Genomic DNA, 25,502 nt, shown 5'->3' on the forward strand with positions numbered 1-25,502 from the left:
CCTTGTTAAAGCTTGGGTGGAACAAGTAAGAGAGGTGATGTATGATGCTGAGGATATCCTTGATGAATTCATGATTAAAATGGAGAACCAGCAGCGTTTCTTTAACAAGATCATAATTCACCACCAAGTTGGAACCAAAATAAAAGGTATTAAAGTGCGTATCCACTCTATAGCACAAAGGAGAAATACCTACGATATTCATAGAAAAGAAGATGAAGGGACTAGTTCAAACTCTGCACTTTTCAAAGGGGAATATCTTCTCAGAGCTCATCCTTTCATTAATGAAGAAGATATAGTTGGATTACAAAAAGATGTCAATTCATGGTGGGATGGTTGCTGAACGAAGGCTCAAAACTTGAAGTGGTTTCACTCATGGGGATGGGTGGAATAGGCAAAACCACACTTGCTAAGAAAGTCTATCAAATGGAAGAGACTAAGAGGCACTTTGATTGCCGTTCTTGGGTAATGGTTTCACAATCCTTCACCATATCAAGGAATTTGAAAACCATGTTGAAAGGATTTTATGAAGATAGAAAGGGAGATCAATCCCTCCCTGGAAAGAATGGATAATGAACAGTTGCAAAAGTGCCTCTATTTGTATGTAGCAGATAAGAAGTTTCTTCTAGTGTTAGATTGTGTCTGGAGCGAGACTCTTTGCAATGATATAATTGCTTCATTACATAATTGTAATATTGGAAGTAAAATCATCTTGACAACACGATTAAGCGGTGTGGCTTCATCAGTACAGGTAAGGAACTGGTCTCATAATCTTCAGCCCTCAGAAGAGGAAGATGCTTGGTCTCTCCTTTGTAAGAAAACAACTAGAAATAAGCATAACATTAATATTTTTGTGCAGTTGGAAAATATAGGCAGGCGTATTGTTCGTTAGTGTGAGGGCTTACCTTTAGCCATCGTTGCAATTGGGAGCATGTTGTCCAAGAGGACTGTGGAACTAGTCAAATGGGCAAAAGTTCTAAAAAATCTCAATTGGATTTGGCGAATAATCCCTCATTGGAAAGATTAACGGGAATTCCATCTTTCAGCTACAATGATATGCCCCCTCACCTCAAATATTGTTTCTTGTACTGCTCTTTATGGATTGCTGAAGGATTTATAGACGTGCGACAAGGACTGATGATGGAGGAGGCAGCCAATAATTTTCTAAAGGAATTAATAGATCGGAACATGATTCACGTCAAAAAAGTAAGAGCAACACAAAGACCAAGAGCGCGTTGGATCGATGATGTGATATGTGAGCTTGTATGCTCCATTTCAGAGAACAAGAATTTTGGGAAAATTTTAATAAACAAGGATACAATCTCACATGAAAAAACTTGCAGGCTCCACATTTACCAAGAGAGTATCCCAAGTTTCACTTGTAAGTTGCACCTTCGCTCTCTCTTCATCCATAGTATGGGGCAATTGTCTTATTCCTTAGATAGAATTGTATCAAAGTTAAGATTATTGAGAGTGTTGCATTTGGGAGGTGTTCTCATTGAATGATTGCCCAGTGAAATAGGCAGCCTTGTTCATTTGAGATACTTGGGATTAAGGGATACAGGGCTCTGGGAATTCCCAAAGTCTATGAGAAACCTCTGTACACTACAAACATTGGATGCTAAAGGCAGTAATATGGAATCCTTTCCCAATTGGATTTTAGAGCTTCAAAATTTGACCCATTTGGTCATAGGTCGAAAGAAACCTTCAAGTTCTGAATATTGGATCTAAATCTTGAGTCGAAGAAAAACATCCATTTTCTTCTGATATACTAGTACCATGTCAAATTGGTCTAGGAGGCTTAACACAATTCCAGACTCTCCAATATATAAAAGTTAGGGGAGCCATGATTAAAGAGCTTGGGAATTTGATCAAATTCAAGAAATTATATGTTGAATTGATGGATTCTGACAATGGGAAGGATTTCTATCCAAATGGGTGACCTCAATTCCTTGTTTGTGGCCTCTTTAGGTCATGGCAAACATAAGTTTATGGAGCTAATGTCCTCACCACCACCATATCTTCAAAAATTAATGTTGAGTGGGATTTTGAGCAAGACCCACTAGTAGTCTTACAATCACAGCCTAATTTGAGGATACTTAATTCTATGGAATGCATACCTTGGAAGGACAATAGGTGGTAACTGCATTGATGGATTCCCCAAGCTCAGATATCTCAAGCTCCAAGACATGGAAGAACTAGAACAGTTTGGGGGGATAAGGAAGGGATCCATGGCATTCCTCCATAGCCTTGTGATTTGGGGATGCTTAAGTTTGAAGGTGTTGGATGAAAGCTTCCAAAACCCAACTTCTCTCCAAGAGTTGCCCATTGGTAACATGCCAGAGAAATTCACAAGAAGGTTGCAACGTAATGTAGGAGAGGATTATTTCAAAGTCCACCACGTCCCCAACATTTATAGGTTTTGTTAGGAAAATGGAAGTTTTGCTTGGAAATCTATGAAGTGATAGTCACACCAAATATATGATGTTTGAGTATAGAACAAGCGGACTATTATTGAAAGATAGCATGACATCTTATGGGATCTTCGGACCAAGCTTTTACCCAGTCCACAACATGAACAGACTTCATCGACTCTTTAGTTTGGTAAGACCTAAGTTACTTTTCCTAATGGTGGTAAGATGGGAATGATTAGATGGACTTATCCTCCAATGGAACACAATGGATGGCACCTTCCCACTGTTCGGTTGGTTTAGAGGGCATTCCCCACTGTCCAACTAGTAGAGCCATAATCTACAACTCTATTCGTTAGACAGTGGAAATTGCCCTGTCCAATAGTACAATGGCGGGAAGGATGCCTCTATTGTAACACAATGGATGGATCATCCACCAAAATCACCCTTAGGGTTAAGGTATATGTTTTACTAGTCTCTGCTTCTAATTTAGTAGAGAAGACATACTAGCTAGGCAATTTGTATAATGTAGTGCTCCAATATCTGGCACATACGATGGATGTTTGAGGTTTGTGTTTTCGCTCTCAAACAATGTTACTAATAATCCTAAGAGCCTATCCTCAATGGTAATGATGGAGAGAGACTCATAGCTATAACGCACACACATTATGTAAACAGAAGCACTTCCATTGAGGGCATAGGACAAACCATTAAAGTTACGATGCAAAAGAGATCAAGAAGCACTCTAATTGTCAAGGGCGAATGCCTCTTAGCCCTTTGCAATGCTAAAAGGATTATACAAAGATCAAAACCAGTCAAGGAACAGTCGGGTTTCCACCTCGGAACATGGGTGACGGTCTCACAAACCATTCTTGATTGCCATTCATGGGTGTCTATGTCACAGTCCCTCATACTAGCAGGGCATTTAAAAGACCTGCTAAAGGATTTTACTAGGATCAAAATAAGGAAAGCTCAACCATAGGGCTGAGAATGGGCCGAGCCTGGGCCGGGCCAGCCCTGGACCTAGCCCACCCCTGATCCCCATAGGGTAGGGTCAGGCCTGGGCCCGGCCCAACCCTCACAGGGCCAAAGAAGCCCTGGCCCAAGGATGGATTAGGCCAAATGAAAAAAATGAAACAAAATTACATAGAACAAAAGGTATGGGCCAAACCAAGCTGGCCCTGACTTGGTCCTCAGGCCACATTATGCAGCCCAGGCCCTAACTTTTTAGGGTCGAGCGTGGCCATGCAGCGTATTGCCACCCCTACTCAACCCTGATAGGCCCCAATTGGATTCCCACCTCTAAACATATAAGAGAAACAACTTTTCTTGGGGATAGATGATGTTTTAAGTGAATCTGTTCAGAATAAGGTGAATTGATTTATCAGAATGCAACATGAAATTAGGTTCTCTTCCCCATTCCCATTAGGGATATTGCTTCCACAATATGTTGTCAAACAAAGAACTACTGCTCATCCCCTACAAATGGTCATTTCAGTCGTCGCTATTTGAACACGCAAAGTAGATGTTGATGTACCACATACTATATGTAGGTGACATGTGTAGAAACGAAAAGCAATCCACGAAACAAGAAAGAAGAAATAAAACACAAAAGAAAGAGATAACCAACCATAACGCAAAGATATGCGTGGTTCGGCAATGTGCCTACGTCCACGGGGAGATGAGAGCTTCTTTACTGGCAATAGAGAATAAGGTTACAAAAGTTCTCTTCACACCTCTATCTGATTCTTGATTACAAAGAAATCTCTGTTTTTACCCTTAACCCTCCATCACAACAATATATAGAGTTCTGTACGAATTACCAAAATACCCCATATACGGATACAAAAATTTCTCTCGGGAGCTACTGCCCCCGAACCCCCGCAAGGCCCAAGTTCACTCAGCGTACCTGACCGGATGACTCCTCTGGGCCTCAAGCCCTTCAGGCTTTTAATAGCCCTCCTGCGTCGTCTTTTTGACTCCACCTTGGCAAATCTATTTCCTTATAATACAAAACATCAATCCTCAACAATCTCCACCTCGCCTTGAATTTTGTCAAGCCACCCTGAAGATGTCTTCATCCCCGTACCTCTACAAAGGTACATGACTGCACCCCCACCTGCCATGGGATGCTTCCCATACTCTCAACAATGAATGACATTAAACAAGTCCAAGCAAAGCTAGAACTTCTCCGTAGTGACCGACTTTGTAAGTATATCCGCAAGGTTGTCATTCATATGAATTTTCTTCAAGTGAATGATTCCTTCCGACACAAGCACCCTGATCTTGTGATACCTCACATCAATGTGCTTTATCCTAGTATGAAGCACTTGATTCTTTGCAAGATTTATGGCACTCTGACTATCACAATCCAGCACAATGCCTTCTTGCTCCAACCCCAACTCACGAATCAAACCATTCAACCAGATCGCCTCTTTTGCAGCTTCAGCTACTGCCACGTACTCTGGCTCTAGCGTAGACAAGGCAACCGTGGATTGAAGCATTGCCTTCCATGAAATAGGTCCACCCGCTAGTGTGAATACATACCCTGTAGTAGACCTCCACTTGTCTAAATCACCAGCATAGTCAGAATCGACATATCCCACAAGTTCTGTAGAGCTTCTCTTCCTGCTGAACAGAATTTCGAGATCTGATGTCCTTCTCAGATATCTGAAAATCCACTTGATTGCATTCCAATGCTCCCTGCCAGAATTACTCATGTATCGACTAACAACCCTGACAGCCTGAGATAAATCCGACATGTTACAAACCATAGTATACATGAGGCTTCCGACTGCGCTAGCATAGGGCACCGGAGACATCTGCTCTAACTCCTCATGTGTAGTAGGACATTGCTGTTCAGATAACTTGAAATTACTCACCAATGGAGTGCTAACTGGCCTGGCCTTTTCTATGTTGAAACGCTCCAGCACCTTTTCAACATACCTTTTCTGAATTACCCAAAGTTTACCTACACTTCTATCTCTATGAATCTCCATACCAAGGATCCTATTAGCATCCCCTAGATCCTTCTTATTAAACTCATAACTTAACATAGACTTGAGAGATGTTATATCATATGCATTCTTGCCAGCGATGAGCATGTCATCAACATAAAGCATCAAGAGAATAAGGGAATTATCATCAAGAACTTTAAAATAAACACAACAATCATACTCACTTCTTGAATAGCCAATTCGCACTATGAAAGAGTCGAAGCGCTTGTACCACTGCCTAAGATATTGTTTAAGACCATAAAGCGATCTCTTGAGCAAGCAAACTTGATCTTCCTTTCTGTGTACCTTGAAGTATTCAGGTTGCTCCATAAAGATTTGTTCCTCCAGATTACCATTGAAAAACGTTGTCTTCACATCAAGTTGTTCTAGCTCCAAATCAAACATGGGTGCTAAAGCAAGTAATACCTTTATTAAAGTGTGCTTGACAACCGGAGAGAATATTTCATTGTAATCCACTCCCTCCTTCTGAGCGTAGCCCTTTGCTACAAGCCTAGCCTTGAATCTCTCACATTCCTTTTCTATTACTGCTTCTTTCTTCCGAAAGATCCACCTGCACCCAAGCACTTTTCTTCCCTTGGGCCTCTTGACAAGCTCCCTAGTCTTGTTCTTTTGCAGAGACTCCATCTCCTCCATCATGGCTGTCATCCATCTATCACCCTGTGCATTACTTAGAGCATCTTCGAAAGAGTCAATTTCTCCAATACCAACTGTTAGAGCAAAAGCTACCATGTCCTAAAAGCTGTATCTCATAGGGGCTTTGTGAACACGCTTTTTCCTGCCTTTTACCAGATTGTAGGGTCACCATGTGGTTGTTGTTGTTCTGATATGCTGCTAGATGATTCTTCCTTTTCTGATGTTTCAGACTCTTCTAGCTCCACTTGGACTGTCGATCTTTCTTCATCACTTTCATCAACTTGCACTCTATCATCTTGGATGTTGATTGACTTCACCATGTGAGATTCATCAAACACAACATACCTGCTAAGAACAACCTTATGTGAAGTAGGATCCCAAAGCTTGAATCCCTTCACTCCCTTCTCATAACTGAGAAAGATGCACTGCTTAGACTTAGAGTTTAATGTGGAACGTTTCTCACTCTGCACATGGACATAGGCTGAACATCCGAAGATCCTCAGCATAGAATAATCTACCGGCTTTCATGTCCACACCTCCTCTGGAATTTGTAATCAATTGCTGTAGATGGTGACCTGTTAATGATGAAACAGGCAATGTTAACTGCATTTGCCCAAAAACTTTTCTTTAAATCTGCATTCAATCTCATACTACGAGCTCTTTCCAAAAGAGTCTTGTTCGTCCTCTCAGCCACACCATTTTGTTGAGGAGTTTCTGGTGTGGTGAAGTGACATACAATCCCCTCTTCTTTACAAAATTCTTGAAATTCTCTAAACTTGTACTCCCCTCCATTATCTGATCTCAAGCATTTCAGTTTTTTTCCTGTCTTCCTTTCTACCTCCACTTTCCAGTGTTTAAACTTTGTGAATGCTTCACTTTTGTGTTCCATAAAGTAGACCCAGACCTTTCTTGAGTAATTGTCAATTAAGGTAATGAAGTATTCTGCCCCACCCTTAGATTTGATTGGTGAAGGCCTCCATACATCAATGTGTACATAGTCTAGTAAATCTTTTCTTGTATGATTTGCAGTATTGAATCTAATCTTACACTGTTTACCGAAAACACAGTACTTACAGAAATCTAGTTTACAGGCTCAAACACCCTTCAGCAATTTCCTTTTATGACGTTCCATCATACCTCTTTCACTCATATGCCCTAAACGTATATGCCACAATTTTGTGTCATCTGTGCTGGACTCTACATGTGTGGTTACAGAAGCTCCACCTGTGACTGTATTCCTTATCAGCCTGTATAGGTTCCCAGTCAACTGACCTTTCATGACAACCATAGATCTCTTACTAACCTTGAGGACTTCACGTGTTGTTGTATACTTGTTACCATTCGAGTCAAGGGCCCCCAAGGATATTAAATTTTTTTTTAATTGTGGGACATGCCTCATATCTCATAAGATTCGTACTATCCCATCAAACATCTTGATTTTGATAGTTCATATTCTAATGGTCTTGCATACCGCATCATTCCCCATTAGAACAGACCCACCACTATATGATTTGTAGGTTTTAAATCAGTTTCTATTTTGACACATATGAAAAGAACATCCAGAATCTAAAATCCAAGAATCAGTAAATTAATTTTTACCTAAAGATATAGAGAGAAGATATCCATCATCTCCGTCAGAGCTATCAGCCACGCTAGCTTCATCAAATGCTTTACCTGTTTCTATCCTCTTTATATCCTCCTTTCTTTTCGGGCAATCTCTCTTCATGTGACCTTCCTTTTTGCAGTAATAGCAAGTAAACTTGTCCTTCCCCTTTGATTTTGACCAACTTTTGGTTCTAGACGTCTTTTGATTTGATCTGCCCCATTTATGACTCTCTTTGTATTTTCCAAAGAAACCTTCTCCTTGAGATTTAATACTGCTAGTCTTCTTTCTTGTCTCATTTGACAAAAGAGTAGCAGTGACTTCATCGGTCTCAAGAGTCTCCTTCCTGTATAGTAGAGTCGTAACCAGGTGATCGTATGATCCTAGAAGCAAAGCCAACAGAAGTAGCGCCTTGTCTTCATCCTCGATTTCGACCTCAAAGCTTGCTAACTGGCTTATGATCTGGTTGAACTCGCTGAGATGTTCAAGCAAATCTGTGCCTTCTTCAATCTGAAGAGAATACAACTGATTCTTCAAAAAACAACTTGTTCGTCAGAGATTTCGTCATGTAAATACTCACGAGTTTTGTCCAAACCTCCGGAGTAGTTTCGAGGTCCATCATATAACGCAAGGCATCATTTGATAGATTCAGACGAATGACATTTACCGCCTTTTCCTCAATCTCTTGCCACTCTTCATCATTTATCTTTACTGGTTTCTTCGATTTTCCTAGCAAAGCCTTAGTCAAACCTTATTGTATCGTAAAATCATTCATCTTTCGTCGTCAAAGTGTGAAGTTGTTCTTTCCATTGAACCTCTCGATGTCATATTTGATGCTTAATCCCTTTCCTATCATTGTGGTAGCAAACCCTAGAAAGCGGAACAATTTAGTTGGCTCTGATACCAACTTGTAGAAAAGAAAAGCAATCCATGAAACAAGAAAGAAGAAACAAAACACAAAAGAAATAGACAACCAATCACAACGCAAAGATATACGTGGTTCGACAATGTGCCTATGTCCACGGAGAGATGAGAGCTTCTTTACTGACAATGGAGAATAGGGTTTTTAGAAGATCTTGAGGGGGGTTTTTAGAAGATTTTGAGTCCTTAGAAGCATCTTTGAGGTGGAAGTTTGGAGATTGAGCAATCAAACTCAAAGTAAGTGATTTTTTTTTATTGCTTGTATAAATTGCATTATTTTGAGATGTTTTCTTTGCGATCTAATAGGAGTGGTGATACCGGTTGGAAATATGACTACAACCCATATCCTAATGATAAAAATTGCATAAGATGCAATTTTTGTGAGAAGGATACAGAAAGGAGCATAAACCGATTCAAGAAACATCTTGCCGATATCAAGGGGGATGTTGCCCCATGCAAAAAGATTCCTGATGTTGTTAAAGAGGAAATAATCAATTTTTTTAATATGGTAAAAATGAAAAACGATGAGAGATTTGCCTCCATAATAGAGCTTAGGTCTGGGATTCAGGTCAATTATGATTATGATGATAGTGATGAGGAAGGGATTAGGGAGGGATGTCAATAGGTAGAAATAGAACAATCCATTATTAAGGGAAAGGGAAAGGGAAAGGGAGTTGTAATTGCTTCTGGTTCTTGGAGTAAGAAGCCTCAGATTAGAGGCCCTATGAATAGTTTTTTGCCTCGGCCTGACCTTGAGGTTGCAGGAGAGATAGAGCTACTTATTATCTTGCTACACGATTTTATGAGGCGGGCATTCCTTTCAATACTGCTTGCTTAAGCAGCTTCTATGTCGTGGTAGAGGCAATTGGCCAATTTGGGCCTAGGATGAAACCCCCAAAACAACATATGAGCTTTCAGTACCTCTTTTGAAAAAGGCTGTGAGTGTCACGAAAGAAGCTCTAGAAGTTAAGAAGGATGCATGGGCTCAGTATCGGGTTTCTATTATGACTGATGCTTGGAGTGATAGGAAGAGAAGTCAGATGAATTTTCTTGTGAATTGTCCTTAAGGGACTGATTTTTTTAGGTCTACTGATGCCTCTAACCATAGCCATGATGCCCATTACATACTCCAAGTTTTAGAGAAGGGAATCAAGGAGGTTGGGGAGCATCATGTTGTACAAGTTGTCATTGACAATGTTGCTCCTAATGTTGCTACTGCTAATTTGTTGTGCATAGCTTATCCTAGAATCTTTTGGACACCATGTGTAGCACATTGTATAGACCTCATGCTTGAGGCTCTTGGCGGTTTAACTGAGATATCAGGTGCAGTGAAGAAGCAAAGTCAGTTACAAATTTCATTTATGGCCACCATCTCACTTTTAGCATGATGTGTATATTTACAAAGAAGAAAGAGATTGTGACGCCTGGGGTCATGAGATTTGCGACCTGGTACTTATGCCTAGATAGCATAAATTCAAGGAGAGTGCAGTTGAGGTAGATGTTTACCTCGGATGACTGGAGAGCATGCAAGTGGTCCAAGGATTAGGTTGGGAAGGAGGTGAGAGATATTATCCTTTCCAAGGCATTTTGGCGAGGGGTGAAGGGCTCTCTTAAGGTATTTTTTCTTCTTGTTAAAGTCCTTCGTATGGTTGATAGTGACAAATGAGCTATATATATGAGGCTATGGAGAAATGCAAAAGAGAGATAGCTCAAAATTTGGATAATGATGAGAACTGTTACAAGCTTGTTTGTGAGATTATTGATGAGAAGTGGAATAGACAACTACATCGGCCATTGTATGCAGCTGGTTATTATTTGAACTAGCTTGTTTTTATGTTGACAAGGATATACACATAAATGACACAATTATGACTGGATTTAATAAGTGTGTAGATGTGCTAGTCCCTGATCCTGATATCCAGGGTATTATATGCGCTAATGAGCTGATAAATTATAAATGCACATTAAAGTTTTTTGGGAGTCCAATGGCGATGAGGTAAAGGACCAAAATTGATTTAGGTAGTAATAATATTCTTAAGTTCATCAAGTTCAAGTAATCAAGTTTCATTTTTATAATTCTATTATTTATTTATGATTTTATTCTATATCTTTGCAACCAATTGGTGGAGCCAACATGGGTGTAGTTCTCCAAATTTACAAAAATTGGCCATTCGGATCTTAAACGTAACCACTTCCTCATCCGGTGGTGAGCGCAATTGGAGTACTTTTGAAGGGGTAAGGCTCGCAAGGGTAATTTGTATAATTGTATTAATAATACATGAACCATAGATTTTAATTAGTTTCATTTGATTTTGTCAGATTCATACAAAGAGAATGAACAGGCTTGAATCAAAGAGGCTCAATGACTTAGTCTATGTCAAATATAATCGATTCTTGAAGGACATGTTTCCTAAGACAGATAAGAGAGACCCCATCAGATCAAAAAATATGGACAATGCTCTAGAGTGGTTAGTTGATGATGATGAGGTCGAGGGGCTTGAAGGATTGACATCGGACGTGGTCATGGATGCTTCAAGGATGTCGACTGACCCTCCTAGGGCCACTACAACTTCTGCACAGAGAATCAGGGTGGAGGAGGAAGATGAAGAAGAAGAGGTAGATTCAGAAGAGATGGAGGAGGACAACCAATATGTTGAGGAGGGTGACGACTCCGATGAATATGATGCAAATGCAGCTGATCCTAAGTTTTCTGATGATGAATGATGAATGTTGAATAATTATTAAACTTTGAACTTTGATTGAACTATGCATGGTAAATTTTAAGTTTTAATTGGATATGGATTGTGGACCGACTTATGGTTATGCTTATGGAGTGTGTGCTAATGTGTAGTATACTTTCAATTCGGATGGGCCCTAAATACCTAAGTCTCATATTTTATACAATATATAATTGTAGAATCCTTTTCGGATTCAATTGGGCCGCCCAGATTCTGAGCGCTCGCCTAGGCGCTGGCCAGCCTGGACCCCCCAGGCCGCTTAGGACCCACCTAGAGCTTTTTGAAACTGTGTATATATATATATATATATATATATATATATATATATATCTTGGTTGATTTTTGGTAGTGCAAACCAAAATAATATATATTTGCACAATTAGGCACTTCTTTTTTTCATGCATAATTTCTGTTAAATTTTGTTGCCAACTCTATGGTCAAAATAGCCCAAGAGTTTTTCAATATACCTAAAAATGTGATTGGTGTTTCTAATATTTAATAAAAAAGGAAATTGTTGGAACCAACGCATAGTTAGCAAGCCATGGAATAACAATATATCGGTGAACCAAAACATCGGTAATAAATTGGCTTTGCTCCAAAAAATGAATAGAAAAAATCGGGTCAAAAATACAATCGCTAAAACTTAGATAGAGAATCATGAATATTTGGGATTTGACTAAACAATATGGAATGAAAAAAATCAGATATGTAAGTATGAAACAATATAGGATTATGAATTGTGTTTATTGTACGGATACATTAAAACCATTGAACTATAATTTTTATGTCCTTACCTATTATCATTAGTGTCATACTTAACAATTTTGTCTAAATTTTCAATAAATACAACTACAATACTTAATCTGTTGTCACGACATAGAACATGTGATAGATTATTGACAGCATACAAGACAACAACAACTGGAACACTAAATATAAGAACTACATTACCAAACAACAAGAACGGAAACCAAGGTATGGGAATATTGTTGGAAGAAAAAAACAAAAATGATCATTAGTAAAGGGAGCAGTTAACTAAAACACAAAAACTGAAAAATGTAATGTAGGTGGTCCATTCAAAGTGTTACGTTGTATACACTAAAGAAATTAAAAAAATAAGACGGGTGAAACTAATCAAATATTTGTATGCAGAAAGATAACAAAAAAATGCTTAAACAAATCCAAATATTCGAAGGGCACTCTGAATTCCTTGTTGCCTAAATCTTTAGTTGAATTGAATCTCTCTTTTGCTCTTTATAATGATGCTCTATGTTTAGAGGGAAAAAATGATTGGGTTACTCTTCCTCTTTCTTTATCAATTATTTTGAGATATATGGTTGCTCAGGTGGATTATTTTTTAGAGAATATATTGCACTTTTAAGGGAACATATTGGTGAAAATTCTTGGTGGAAATTTTTGTTAAATCAAGATTTTCAATGTACTTCTACTTTTAATGTGCTTATCTCTAAACTAAAATTCAAATATATTAAATCAATGACGAGATAAAGTTACAAGGAAGAAGCTTTTTTGAAAAGCTCTTTTGAAAAAAAGATAAAATGCGGATTTTTATCGGTTCCATTAAAAAACCGCGATTTTTTTGACGATCTTTTGAAAACTTAGAGTTCTAAACAAATTTCAAAAAATGGGAGATTTTTTGAAAAATCATTTGTTAAATGGAGACTTGTTAACTGTGAACCAACCAAGGCGTAGTTATAACCACCCAAAAAATGCTAGCTCACTACTCCCATTTGCTTGGTTGTTGGTTGTAAACAAAACGACTGGTACTCGGCACAAGAGGAGACAATTGGAAGTAGTGAGAAAAGGCATGGGGACCTATGGCCTCACTAAGGATATGACCCTTGATAGAGCAGAATGGTAGACTAGAATTTGTGTAGATGACCCCAAATAGTTGGAAAAAGACTCGGATGATGATGATGAATTTCTCTCTCTTATTGTTTCTATTTTATCAAGGGGAGCCACTGTGCCAAGACCCCCTCTCTCTCTCTCATGGGCTTATCCGCTCCGCCCACACTTTCTCAAAAAGGGATAACTAATCCCAACATTCTCTCTCACACAAGAAAAATGAGATATAAGAAAAGTGCCAAGAATGTCCTCAAGACAATTAAGAGGTGAGAGAAGCTCCAAGAGAGGTTTTAAGACTATTCATGAGAGAGAGAGGTTTCATTCTGCGAAAAGAGGAAGTAGGAGAAGGTAAAAGGTCACTCCTTAGCAGGCATAGAAGAGAGGAAGGAGGAGAACGAGGGAGATAAGGAACAGGTGGGAGAACCCTAAAATTCAGGGGGAGTTTATGGCAATTTTTTAGATGATTCAAACTTGTTTTTTTTTTTTAGAAAATGGGGGGAGTGACTAGCTGGATGACCCATGAGTTGGCATTTTGGGTGGTCCTATCAACGCATTGGCTGGTTCCAATAATAACCCTAAAATAAAAAAAAATAAAATACAATAAAAGGGTAGTTATCTCAATGGGAAAAGTAAGAAATGCCACCAATGTGTCTCTTTCTCTTCTGAAACTCAAAACAACATTTTTAACAAGCAAAAGAAACCTACAATTAAGGCTAAAGTTTCCTCCATCTGATTTCCGATAGGAAAATCGTAACTGCATTTCTCCCTGTAAATCTCTTTAAGATTTTAGTACTTACTCTCATCCACTATATAGTGAATACTTTCCATGAGCTTGAATTTTTACTATTATTGTATATTGGTTCTATTCTGAACACTACAAAAACCCTTTCTATTGATTAAAAAGCTATCATGGCTCATCTCTTGCATTCCTTTCTGTGTTGCTTTTATTAAAGATTTGGAATAATTTATCCAATTTAAGAAACTATCCAGTTGGCGAACAAGAATGATGGGGAGAAGTTATGGCCTCCATCCAAAAGATGAAGTAACTCAAAAGCCTTGTTTTGTCTTCTATTGATGAAACATAAGTTTTTACTATGAAATCATTGCATCCAGACCCACCATAGTTACCACAGTGGTTAGAAGAATACATATAGATGTTTTATTAGGGAAGTTATCACAGTGGTTAGGCCCTCTTGAAAGTCCCACAAGGTTGCATTTAAGATCTTCTGCCCCAACTAAAGACCCAATCAAATGTCCCCAAACATTGTCTTATTTGACAAAATTTATGCTTTCTGAGGCACACAATCTTGGCAAGATGGGATGCCGTAATAATGTAGAATTTCCAAGACTAAAGCATCTTATGCTTCATAACTTGCAGCGACTGTTGCTGTGGGGATTTAGGGAAGAAGGAAGCATATCCCTGCTTAGAATTTTACGAAGTATGACGCACCCTGAAAATCTTTGACTGGTGGTTTGTAAATATCAGGAGCGATTCTTGGGTACATAGAATGGGTTAACTTACACAGGAACTGGGCACAAAACTTGGATATAAACTTTTATATCTCTACATGAAGTCATACATTCTTTAAAAATAAGTAACACCTATTTGTGCTTGAAGGTTGTCAAAGTGGAAGGAGAAATCAGAGATGAGATCATCATTTTTATGGCAGAAAATACGAAAAAGGCCCAGTTTCCAATCATAGCACTCATATTCTTCTCCGTGAGAGAATGATTGATCACTATTTCTACTAAAGAATTATACTTTTTTATATTGGATTACTATTGTCATTCAATTTTAATTCTTTGAAAGGAATATGATTTGAGAATGTAATGCACATATAACACTTTTGAGAGAAGCTTGTGTATCCTAATTTTTAGGATGAAGTAGAATTGATGGGTGATTAAAGTTCAAATACACTATTCACCATGGTGTTGCTTGGTACTTTCTGTAACGTTCTAAACTATTAATTGGTGTTACAAGATTTCAATCAATGAACTGAATATCTACACCATGTTCTTAAAAAAAAAAAAAGAAAAAAAAAAAAAAAAAGGAATACTGATACTAATGTAAGAGCATAGTGTATGGCACATATTTCTATCCTCATAATAGTAAATCATAGATCTGTGTCCTTACACTACAAATCAAAATCGAAACATATATGCATATACGGTTTTGTTTGAACAATGAGAGAAATATGCAGTAATAAAAACTGTACAGTAGCATTAAAACACCAGTACTTTTAGCCATTGCCCAAGAATTTTTTTCTTTTTTGATGAACGTTAACATGCCATTGTCCAAGAATTTATCAATGAACTTAAACAAAAATGGAAGAAATGAGCTCACAATGAAATGATATTCATCAACTGATGAGTTCCGGTGGCAGTGGAATGATTGGGCAAATGAAAAATCCATGGCAGGATCAATCATCCCTTAAAATGCAACACCATACTAATTTGTGACTTTTCCAAATAATATTGCTTCTGTTACAAGTTGCAACAAAATAAATATCAAAAGGAATCAATGAGAGATAAGAATAAAAGACACAAAATCTCTCCCTCCTTCCCTCTCTCCCTACCTCCCATGACATGCCCAGTGTAACAGATTGGTAAGCTGGTAACCTAAGATGCATCATATGGTGAGTCCCAAATTTAGCATATCAGTACAAGTGACATCACATAAAAGAAATTTATTATAGATATAGTACTCAAAATGAGTTACAAAATCTTTACCTGGTTTATATTCAAAGCTGTACATATAGACCAATAGATCTGGCTGGATATTGTGACTTCTTTATAGCTTCAGGCTTTAAGTGTATCCCCATAATAATGGCTCGCATGTTGTGAATTCAGCATCGATGAACACAAGATTTACAGGCTTACAAGAATGTATCCCAGCTGAAGCTGATAAAAAAGCACAGTTTGTCCACCATTTGCCACCCCCACTGAACCCCCCCCCCCCAGCCCCTCCCCCCTGCCGACTTTCCTCCACTTTGAACTCTTATGTAGGCCTAGTCTCTCTTTTGTTTCATCATGTCCTCTTCCATTTCTCTTTCCTACTAGGTCATAGCCTCTCCTCTCTGAACTCTTATGTAGGTCATAGCTGACTGTTTCTCAATAGCAACGCAGCATGCATAACTGATGGAGGGCAAAACTCTTCTTATTTTGCATTTTTATTCAATTTCAATGATGTATGTATATTGTAGTTTAGATTTAGGATTTATTTCTAGGGCTTTTAGGATTTTTAAGGTCTTTATTTTTTTATTTAGTATTCACATATTACTGATCATATATTACTACTGATCATATATTTACTGTTCACGCGTTACTGCTCAAGTGTTACTATTCCCATGTTACTGTTCATATTTTACTGTTCATAGGGGTATTTTTAGAATTTTAGTATTGTTTTAGGGGTATTTTAGAATATTAAATATTTACTTGAATCTCAAGTTAAATTAGGGTTTCATATGCTTATAAAAAGTTGGATGTCATAGTTTACAGTAGATGTTATTGGAATAAATTTTATTTTATAAAAGAAGAAATTTCTTCTTCTCTTGGCTTGATTTACAGCCATGTCCTTTGCTGATTTTACTTGTTTAAGGTTCAGGAGAACAGTGAATTCAATTTCTCACCTTTTCTCCCTGCATCAAGCGGTATCAGAGCATTGTTTGAAGACGGCTGAAGATTGTGATGGCTTGTCGTGGAGGTCTTAGCCATAGGAATGCCGATCTTATCCGACTACGCAAGGAAATCAACAACTTAACGAAGAAGGTTATCGAGCTATTGCTGCGCAAGAGGTGCCATGAAAAGCATGCCCTAAACGAAGAGGAATCTACATGGATAGATCCAAATCGTGAGGGTTTTTATGGAGAATGACACAAATCAAAGTCCGACTCAAAGTTGGAGCAGAATGATGGAGCTACCTTCAACCACCTGTTCTATGCACATGCTCCATGTTGGGAGCCTCATACTTGGAAGAATAAATCATGGGATTTAGTTGATCTACATGATTTGAAGAAAAACGAAGTTGATCTTGGTGTAGGTCGTATCGAAAGTCAGAACGTGATTGGGACCTGCCACCAATTTTCGATACATACTTAAGATGATGAACAAGATTTTGGAAGAGATCTAGTCTCTGATGGTGATCAAGATTTGTGGGTGAACCGATCTTTGACGAAGAAAAAGATGAAGATTTGGAACATCTAGGAGATTTAGGGCATTGAAATTAGAGTAGCGCAATGAAAGTATGATCGACTCGAAATCAGCAAATTGTGGCCCTGATTTCAAAAAGTGATCAAATTGATGTTGAGAAAACCTCTAAATGCCTGAAAATTGAGTTTGGAGTATTTTCCATGATTTCCAATGGGAGTTCACAAATAATTGAATTTGATAAAATTGCATGGATTCCTCATTATCCCTATCAGGAACCATTTCTTGAGGAATTTTTTTTACCTCGAATAGTATTTGAGCGGACAAAGAAAAAGGTCAAAGAAGGTAGTTTTAATGTTGAGTTCATCTTAACACACTTCAAAACTCGATGACGAGTTTTCTCCAACTAGGGGAGAATGATGGAGGGCAAAAGTCTTCTTATTTGTATTTTTATTCAATTTCAATGATGTATATTGTAGTTTTAGATTTAGGCTTATTTCTAGGGATTTTAGGATTTTTACGGTTTTTATTTACTATTCACTTGTTACCATTCATGTAACACTGTTCATAAGGGTATTTTTGGAATTTTAGTATTTTTTTAAGGGTATTTTAGAGTATTAAATATTTACTTGAGTCTCAAGTTAAATTAGGGTTTCATTTATAAAAAGTTGGATGTCATAGTTTAGAGTAGAATATTTTTTCTTCTCTTGGTTTGATTTACAACCATGTTCTTTTTCTCTTCTGGTTGATTTTACTTGTTTAAAGTTCAGAAGAACGGTGGATTCAATTTCCCACCTTTTCTCCCTGCATCAAAAATTATATTTTGTAAAGGATGTATATTTTGATTTCTATTCAATTGTAAAGAATGTATACTTTGATTTTAGTTTTAAGGTTTAGTTCTTGGGTTTTTTTAGTTTCTAAGGACTTTTTAAATATTTTAATTAAAGTTAAAGGAGTTTAGTTTCAAGTTATATTTAAGTTACGACCTTTTGGTTAAAAGCTAAATTGTATGGACAAATAGTCCAAAATAATAATATTTCAATATAAATAAGGGCATGGATGGGCTAGAGGGTCATTCATATACGCCTCTTTAAGAAAAGAAGACTTTATCTTGTAAAAGAAGCCTAAGGCTTGAGCCCTAGGTGGGAGAAAACCTTAAGGTTTTTCCAAATTGTGTGCTTCTTGCTGATTTTTCTATATTTCTTCAAGTTCTCCTACATCAAGTGGTATCAGAACCCGCGATCTACAAGGAAGTTACTGTAGCAAGTAGGGAAGTTAATGTAGCACGTACGGAGTTACTGTAGCACCAAATTTTTTTGGTGCTCTAGGTCAACAACAAAGAAGAAATTATAGTAAGGTCTCGGGTTTGTTAATTTTGGCCAAATATTTGCCAAAACAACCTAGATTTTGCTGATTTCAGCAATTTTTGTTAATTATTTGCCTAGGGTTTGTGATTTTGACGAACCCATAGCAGCAAGAAGGGGCCATAAAAGGGGAATTTTTGTAGTTCTACTCCGTGATCCTATTGACAGGATTGAGAAACTTGAAAGGCAAGTACAACAGCTGGCGCAGCAGTTCGCGAGCCTCAATAATGGGCAAGACGTGATCTTTCAGCCTAGGAGCATCTCGACTGCAAGCCTCTTCAGTTTTGCGCTCCGCGTCTGGAGTCGAGTGATAAGGATAATGATAGAAGACCTAGATGTAGGAAACAACACTCTAGTGTTTTTCTTTTACTGATGAAATTTTTTATTTTGACACAAATTGCATGGAAAGTCAGCAAATAGTATATTGGGATTCACCACCAATCTTCGACATATACTCACATGAACAACAAAATTTCTTAGGAGATTTGATCTATGATAACATTGATAAGGATCAAGATGATGGTGAAGATATCTTGGAAGATGATGAAGAATATGGGGAGAAGGCAATAAGAGGACTGATCAAAATCATGGCCTTTAAAGATGCCATTAATATTGAAGGGATAGAGCACTTAAGAAATTCAGGGTATTGGAATCAAAGTAGCACAGTACAAGCATGGTCGATTCAGAAGCTGCAAATTGTGGCCCTAATTCTTCAATATACATATCAAGATCCGTTTCTTGAGGAATAGTTTTTTACCAAGAATAATTTTTGAAGCAAGAAAGAAGAAGAAGGTGGTTTTGACGCTGAATTTATCTTAGAACACTTCAAAACTCGAGGACGAGTTGTCTCGAACAAAGGGAGAATGATAGAGGGAAAAATTATACTTATTTCTAATTTCTATTCAATTGTAAAAGATGTACATTTTAATTTTAGTTTTAGGGTTTGGTTCTAATGTTTTTTAGTTTCTACGAATTCTAGGGACTTTTTAGATATTTTAATTAAACTTAAGGAGTTTAGTTTCAAGTTATATTTAAGTTATGACTTTTTGGTCAAAAGTTAAATTGTATAAACAAATATTGTCCAAAACAATAATATTTTAATATAAATAAGGGCATAGATGGGCTGAAGGGTCATTCATGTATGTCTCTTTAAGAAATGAAAAACTTTGTCGTGTAAAAGAAGTCTTCTTGTAAAAGAAGCCTAAAGCTTGAGCCATAGGTGGGAGAAAACCTTAAGGTTCTCCAAAATTGCTTATGTTTGACATGCTTATTGCTAATTTTATATGTTTCTTCAAGTTCTCGTACATCAATAACTCAGTGACAGACAATGTTTGAGATGCCACTAATTTCCAAGTCCAAACAAATGAAATATGGCTCTTGCATAATTGACATCACCAAGGTCTCTCTCTTGGTTTCCACACATTCTTGAAGCTCCCTTTAATATATCACTAATATGTTGAAAATGTGGCCAATAATGCCCTTTTCTCCTGGGAATTTTTTTTTCAATAATGATACAAATGCCATATTGAAGTATATGTGAAATCCCATGTGGTTAACATAATGTAATGCCATATACTTGGATCAATTTTTTAGCTTTAATAAGATATTGTACTGGAGGGAAAACCCAAATGTCACTAAAGGGAAAACCCAATGTGTGTTTGGATTCCTTGTGAAAATTGTTTTTTTTCTATTTTATAGATATATAAAGTTTATTTAATTTCTAAATATCTTTTATCAAATTTTATGAATGCTTCGATGACATCCTATTTTGTGAGTCATTAGTGAACTAATGACAGGTTTAGCTCAACTTATTACATAGGATTAACAGTTTGGTGACAACTTGTTAATCCTAATTATTTGCACTCAAGGGAATTAAAGCATGAGTTACACTTGGATCTCAACTCCTATAGACCATGAAAGATAAAGTTACAAACCAAATGTGCTCTCTATAAAAAGATGTTAACTCCTCAAGAAATAACAAGAAAATAAGGATAGAGAAGGATGAAAAAGAGAAATGCCAAGTAAATGAATCTACCAAATCCCATACATGGTTTTTAGTTATAGAATCCATTTTCCGGGGTTTCATTTTCACTTTTTGGTGGAGGTGTTGTATCATGGTACAGTACAAAAACAAAATTGTGTTACTTTATCAACCATGAAAGCAGAAAATGTGGCTTGTAGTTTAGGATCACAAGAGGCTCTTTGGTTGAGGAATTTCCTCATGGATTTAAAATTGGAATGCATCAACAATGAACCTATAAATATATTATGTGATAATTAAGCAATCATTGCCGTTATCAAGGATTAAAAAATAAACTTTAAATCTAAGCACATTCACAGGAGGTACCACCATATTCGAAATGTAATGGAATATAGAGATATAACAGTTGATTATATACCTTCAAGTGAGATGATTGCAGATCCATTAAAGGCTTTGAGCTAGGACATATTCGAGATACATGTAGTAGCTATAGGACTGAGATAAGTCCAAGTGGAAATCCAATAATGGTGCATAAAACCATATTGGTGGGTATATGGAAATCTCTTGTGGAAAGTATGAGCAACGCCATGTACAAGATATCAAAGGGCCTTCAAGCCAAGTGGGAGATGTTGGAAATGTAGCCTATCAGGCCCTTTTCTCTCAGGAATTTACTTTTCAATAATAGTACAAAAGCCATATTATAGTATATGTGAAATCCCATGTGGTTAATATGATGCAATGCCACATACTTAGATCTATTTTTTAGCATTAATAAGATATTGTACTGGAGGGAAAACCCAGTGTCTCTGGAGGAAAAACCCAGTGATGTGTTTGGATTCTGTGAGAATTAATTTTTTCTATATTATAAATACACAATGTTTATTTAATTTTTAAATATCTTTTATCAAATAGTAGGAATGCTTGGATGACATCCTATTACGTGAGTCATTAGTAGACTAATGACAGGTTTAGCTCAGCTCATTACATAGGATTAACAGTTTGGTGACAACTTGTTAACCTAATAGCTGCAATTAAGGGAATTAAGGCACGAGTTACACTTGGATCTCAACACAATAATCTCCACATGAACAAGAGCCATCCCTGAAATGATGGAAACGATTCGTGTCTCGCACAATAATTTCTCTCTCCACGATATTTGATGCCAACTTAATCGCATTATGGCAATCCCCACAAACCTAATATTCTTCTTGACCCTTATCGTTGGCCCAGGAGGGCTGTTAAGAAGGGAAAAAGCAAGAGCAATGTTCTCACTATGGTACTATATCTCTCTCCTGAAGCGTAACACCCGATTTGTCCAACATCTTAAATATGTCTTCCTTTTGTGGGTGAGTGTCATCATTTGCAACAAGCATATGAACTGAATTCTCTATCTCTACCCAACTACAAGCTGGTTCTTTCGTTACCACCCTCTCTTTCATTAACTTTCTCCTCTCCCTCTAGCTGCCTCACCCAATTTACCAGCAGCTTCATAAATGTTTGATAATAAAACATGGGGGCCTGAATCATGGGGATCAAGCTCGAATACACACTCTGCTGCAAGCTTTACTAACTCCATATTCCCAAGCATTCTACAAGCTCCAAGAAAAGCGCCCCAAATAGCAGCATTAGGCTCATTAGGCATACTCTTAATGAGCCTCTCGGCTTGATCAAGCATACCAGCGCTACGAAAGAGATCTACTATTGAAACATAGTGTTCAATTTTAGGCTCAATCCCATACTTCTCCTTCTCTCTCACTAGTTCAAAATAACGCCACTCTTCATTTACTAAACTGGTGTGGCTACAGGCCGAAAGCACACAAAGCAAGCTAATATCATTGGGTTTTATTCCCTTTTTCAGCATTTCTTCAAATTTGATTACAACTTCTTTTTCTAGGCCATGTTGAGCAAGTCCAGTAAGTATAGAATTTCATGAAACCACATCTGGGTTTTGCAACCTATTGAAAACCTTCATAGCATTTTCAATACTACCAGATCTGCATACATATCAACATTGTCTAGAAAATCGATTCGGCTAAGATCTCGGGCCTTCGCCGAGGCCAGTGACTTGGGCGATTCCGAGTACTCGCCCAAGTCCAACTGATTTTCTTTTTAAAGAAAATGTACATATAAACATGATATATAATTAGAAAACAACATTTTCAATAAAAAAAACTAATGGTAAGTGGGTTATGCCGCTTGACATAAAGTTGTCCCTTTGTAGTAGGTGTAGAGTTCGATTCTATGGGGCGGTACAATGGGTTCATGCTCATATGGTTACATTTGGACGCAAGGTCATAGCCGTTGTGGCTAACACCTTGATTGATATGCGTTCTGAGACTCGATCGAGGGCTCTGCAGTTAGCCTTGCCTTCTTGGCTAAGGCCTTGATTGATATGCATTGGGTTCCAAAAAGAAAAAGTAGCCCCCAAGAATCTAACTTTATATCTACTACAAATTGACAACTTTATGTTAGGCGGCATAACCTACTTGCTATTAGCTTTTTAATTGAAAATGCTGCTTGCTAATTATATATATACATTTTTATGTTCATTTTCTTTAAAAAAAAGTAAGTTGAACACAAGCGAGTTACACGGCCAAGGCCCGAGTACCTTGGCCGAGTCGATTTTCTAAACACTGCTTGACCCCAAATCCATGGACTTGTTTTGGTTCTGAGCTAGATAAAGGCCCCCAAGCATTTAAAGCACTAGCAAAAGTGAATTGGTTTGGCTTCAATCCCAATCTATGCAACTCTATAAAACATCCAACAGCTTCCTCTGATTGATCAACTCTGTCCAAGAAACCAAATCTCTCAGAGGCATTTCATCAAATGATTTTTTGGCATCGTACAGAGACCCACACTTTGCATACATGTTGATAGTGGAGTTCCTCAAGAAAATATCAGATTTTAACTTTGAGTTCAAAATGTGCGCATGGAGATATGTACCTTCTTTTAATTTACCCATCGGGTGCATCTCTTGAGCAATCTGGAGTCGGTTTCAGCATCAACTGGGATCAACCCCAGGTCCATTAAGTCAAGAACGTGGAGGCCTTGCATTGAAGACTTGCTTTAAGAGAGACGGTTACTGGCTTCAATTATAGACAGAGAAAGGTCAAATGGCTCTGTATCAGAGAAGTCCTAGATTCAGAGAGAGAAGAGAGAGATGTAGCAGTGGAAAACTGGGAAAAATCAGGGGAAACAAATACATTGGGTTTTTAGAGTGGATCGACATAGAAGAGAAGAGGAAAGGACTAAGCTTTTTCATGGTTGATTATGGATATGGTTACAGGCAATAACAGAGCTGCAGAAAACTAGAAGGAACCTGAAAATGGAAGTATGCTGCAGATAGGGGTCGAATTGTCATGGGATGAGATGAACCCATCCCTCTATCTATCTAAAAAAGCCGAATACCCACCATATTACATAATTTTTCAGTTGCAGTGAGGCTTGCAGTCGTCTCTGCAGTTGAAACATTCTCAGAGCCAACTCTCTCTTGATGCCGTTTATGTGAGCCCGGCGCCTCTCTCAAATCCCGTAGGACTACTCTTGGACGTGAGGACTTTGTCGAAATTTAAACCATTTTTTGGAAGATATCGGTACCGACCCTCCCCACGCTAACAGCCCCCCTCTTATATTAAGCCTATTTAATCCCCAATTTTATTTTTATATTTTTATTTTTAATTATTTTTCTTGATTGCTGATTTAACATTAATATGTGAGGTGATCCATGATTCCTATTTTAAAATAATGCGAACACCGACGATTTTTTATTTGGATAGTTGATTCTGATAGTAATCGATTGACGTCAAATAGTTTCAAGATGGTATTGGTCCCGGCCTGGTTCCCACTCCAAACCCCTTTTATATATACACGGGTAATAATTTCATGCAACTGTTGTATGATAATATGATACAACAACCTTAAAAAACCATCTTATGACTATTTATTTGATCCAAATTTTGAAATATACACTATTTTACTCCAATGAACAATCACAAAAAAAGAAAAAATTGAAAACACAACTTAGAAAATATTTTTTTATCCCAATTAACATAGGCCGTTCATTTTGGTGAGATGCTTAGATCTAGGCCTTGAAAATATTTTTTTTCATTTTCATTATTTTTTTCATTTTCATTATTTTTTTTCATTTTCATTTTTTTTGTTTTCATTATCATTAGATAAACAATGTTAAAAAAGAAAAAGATGATTTTACGTTTATAAAGGCTAAGATCTTGAAATTCACAAAATGAATGGTCTAGATTTATTTTGGAAGGGACTCAATTTGACCATATATAAGATTCAAATTGAACTTTTTTTTGGGGGGATTGATTATTGAGATGAAAAGAGTATGTGTGTAAAATTTGGGGTCATACAAATACAACAAACATGGTTTCCTGCATTGTATGCTAAAGCACTGGTTAAAATCTGTATTGTATGCTATTAGAATTTTTTCTTTTTATATATGGTATGATTCAATTTTAACATTGAATTTGTTGGGGAAGTTTTTCTTCACTTATAGTTCCTCAAAATCATCTGCATATCGTTGAGCTGCTTTAAAATGGGTTTTCTTTTATCTAATGTTATCTCCAATCTATTGTGTTCTTCTATAATTTAGAGCTGATCTATTAAATGAAAAACAAGTAGATCAGATTATATTATTCTGTGCATCTAATTTACCCAAACCACAAAATTTTGGGTATCTAAATTTTGGTCTTTTTGCTCCTTGTATGTTATTAGCTGCATTTCCTGAACGAATATATTCGTCATGAATGTTACTCAGTGTTCGTAAAATCGAACCGGAACGGTTAACCGGACATGGGCATGGAAGTGG

The 25,502-nt window shown here is 37.3% G+C and overlaps 1 long non-coding RNA gene and 2 pseudogenes across 2 annotated transcripts; 1 reads left to right on the forward strand and 2 right to left on the reverse strand.

Moving 5' to 3' along the window:
• Positions 1 to 233: 233 nt before the first annotated feature.
• On the forward strand, positions 234 to 11,306 carry LOC148783548 (disease resistance protein RPM1-like; annotated as a pseudogene).
• A 4,097-nt stretch (positions 11,307 to 15,403) lies between these two features.
• LOC110008347 (uncharacterized) lies at positions 15,404 to 24,217 on the reverse strand. 2 transcript variants are annotated; one of them, XR_002283141.2, is made up of 3 exons: positions 15,914 to 16,758; positions 15,760 to 15,802; positions 15,404 to 15,664 (listed from the first exon to the last, which is right to left on the reverse strand). It is a non-coding gene; the product is annotated as an uncharacterized LOC110008347 (long non-coding RNA). The 2 variants fall into 2 exon arrangements; XR_016051394.1 differs by lacking the exons at positions 15,760 to 15,802; positions 15,914 to 16,758 and adding an exon at positions 23,618 to 24,217.
• Positions 21,562 to 22,670, reverse strand: LOC105421636 (pentatricopeptide repeat-containing protein At3g24000, mitochondrial pseudogene; annotated as a pseudogene).
• Positions 24,218 to 25,502: the final 1,285 nt, after the last annotated feature.

Source organism: Amborella trichopoda, chromosome 1 (genome assembly GCF_054954075.1).
Source record: "Amborella trichopoda isolate Santa Cruz 75 chromosome 1, AtrichopodaSantaCruz75HAP2 v2.0, whole genome shotgun sequence".
Lineage (NCBI taxonomy): Eukaryota > Viridiplantae > Streptophyta > Magnoliopsida > Amborellales > Amborellaceae > Amborella > Amborella trichopoda.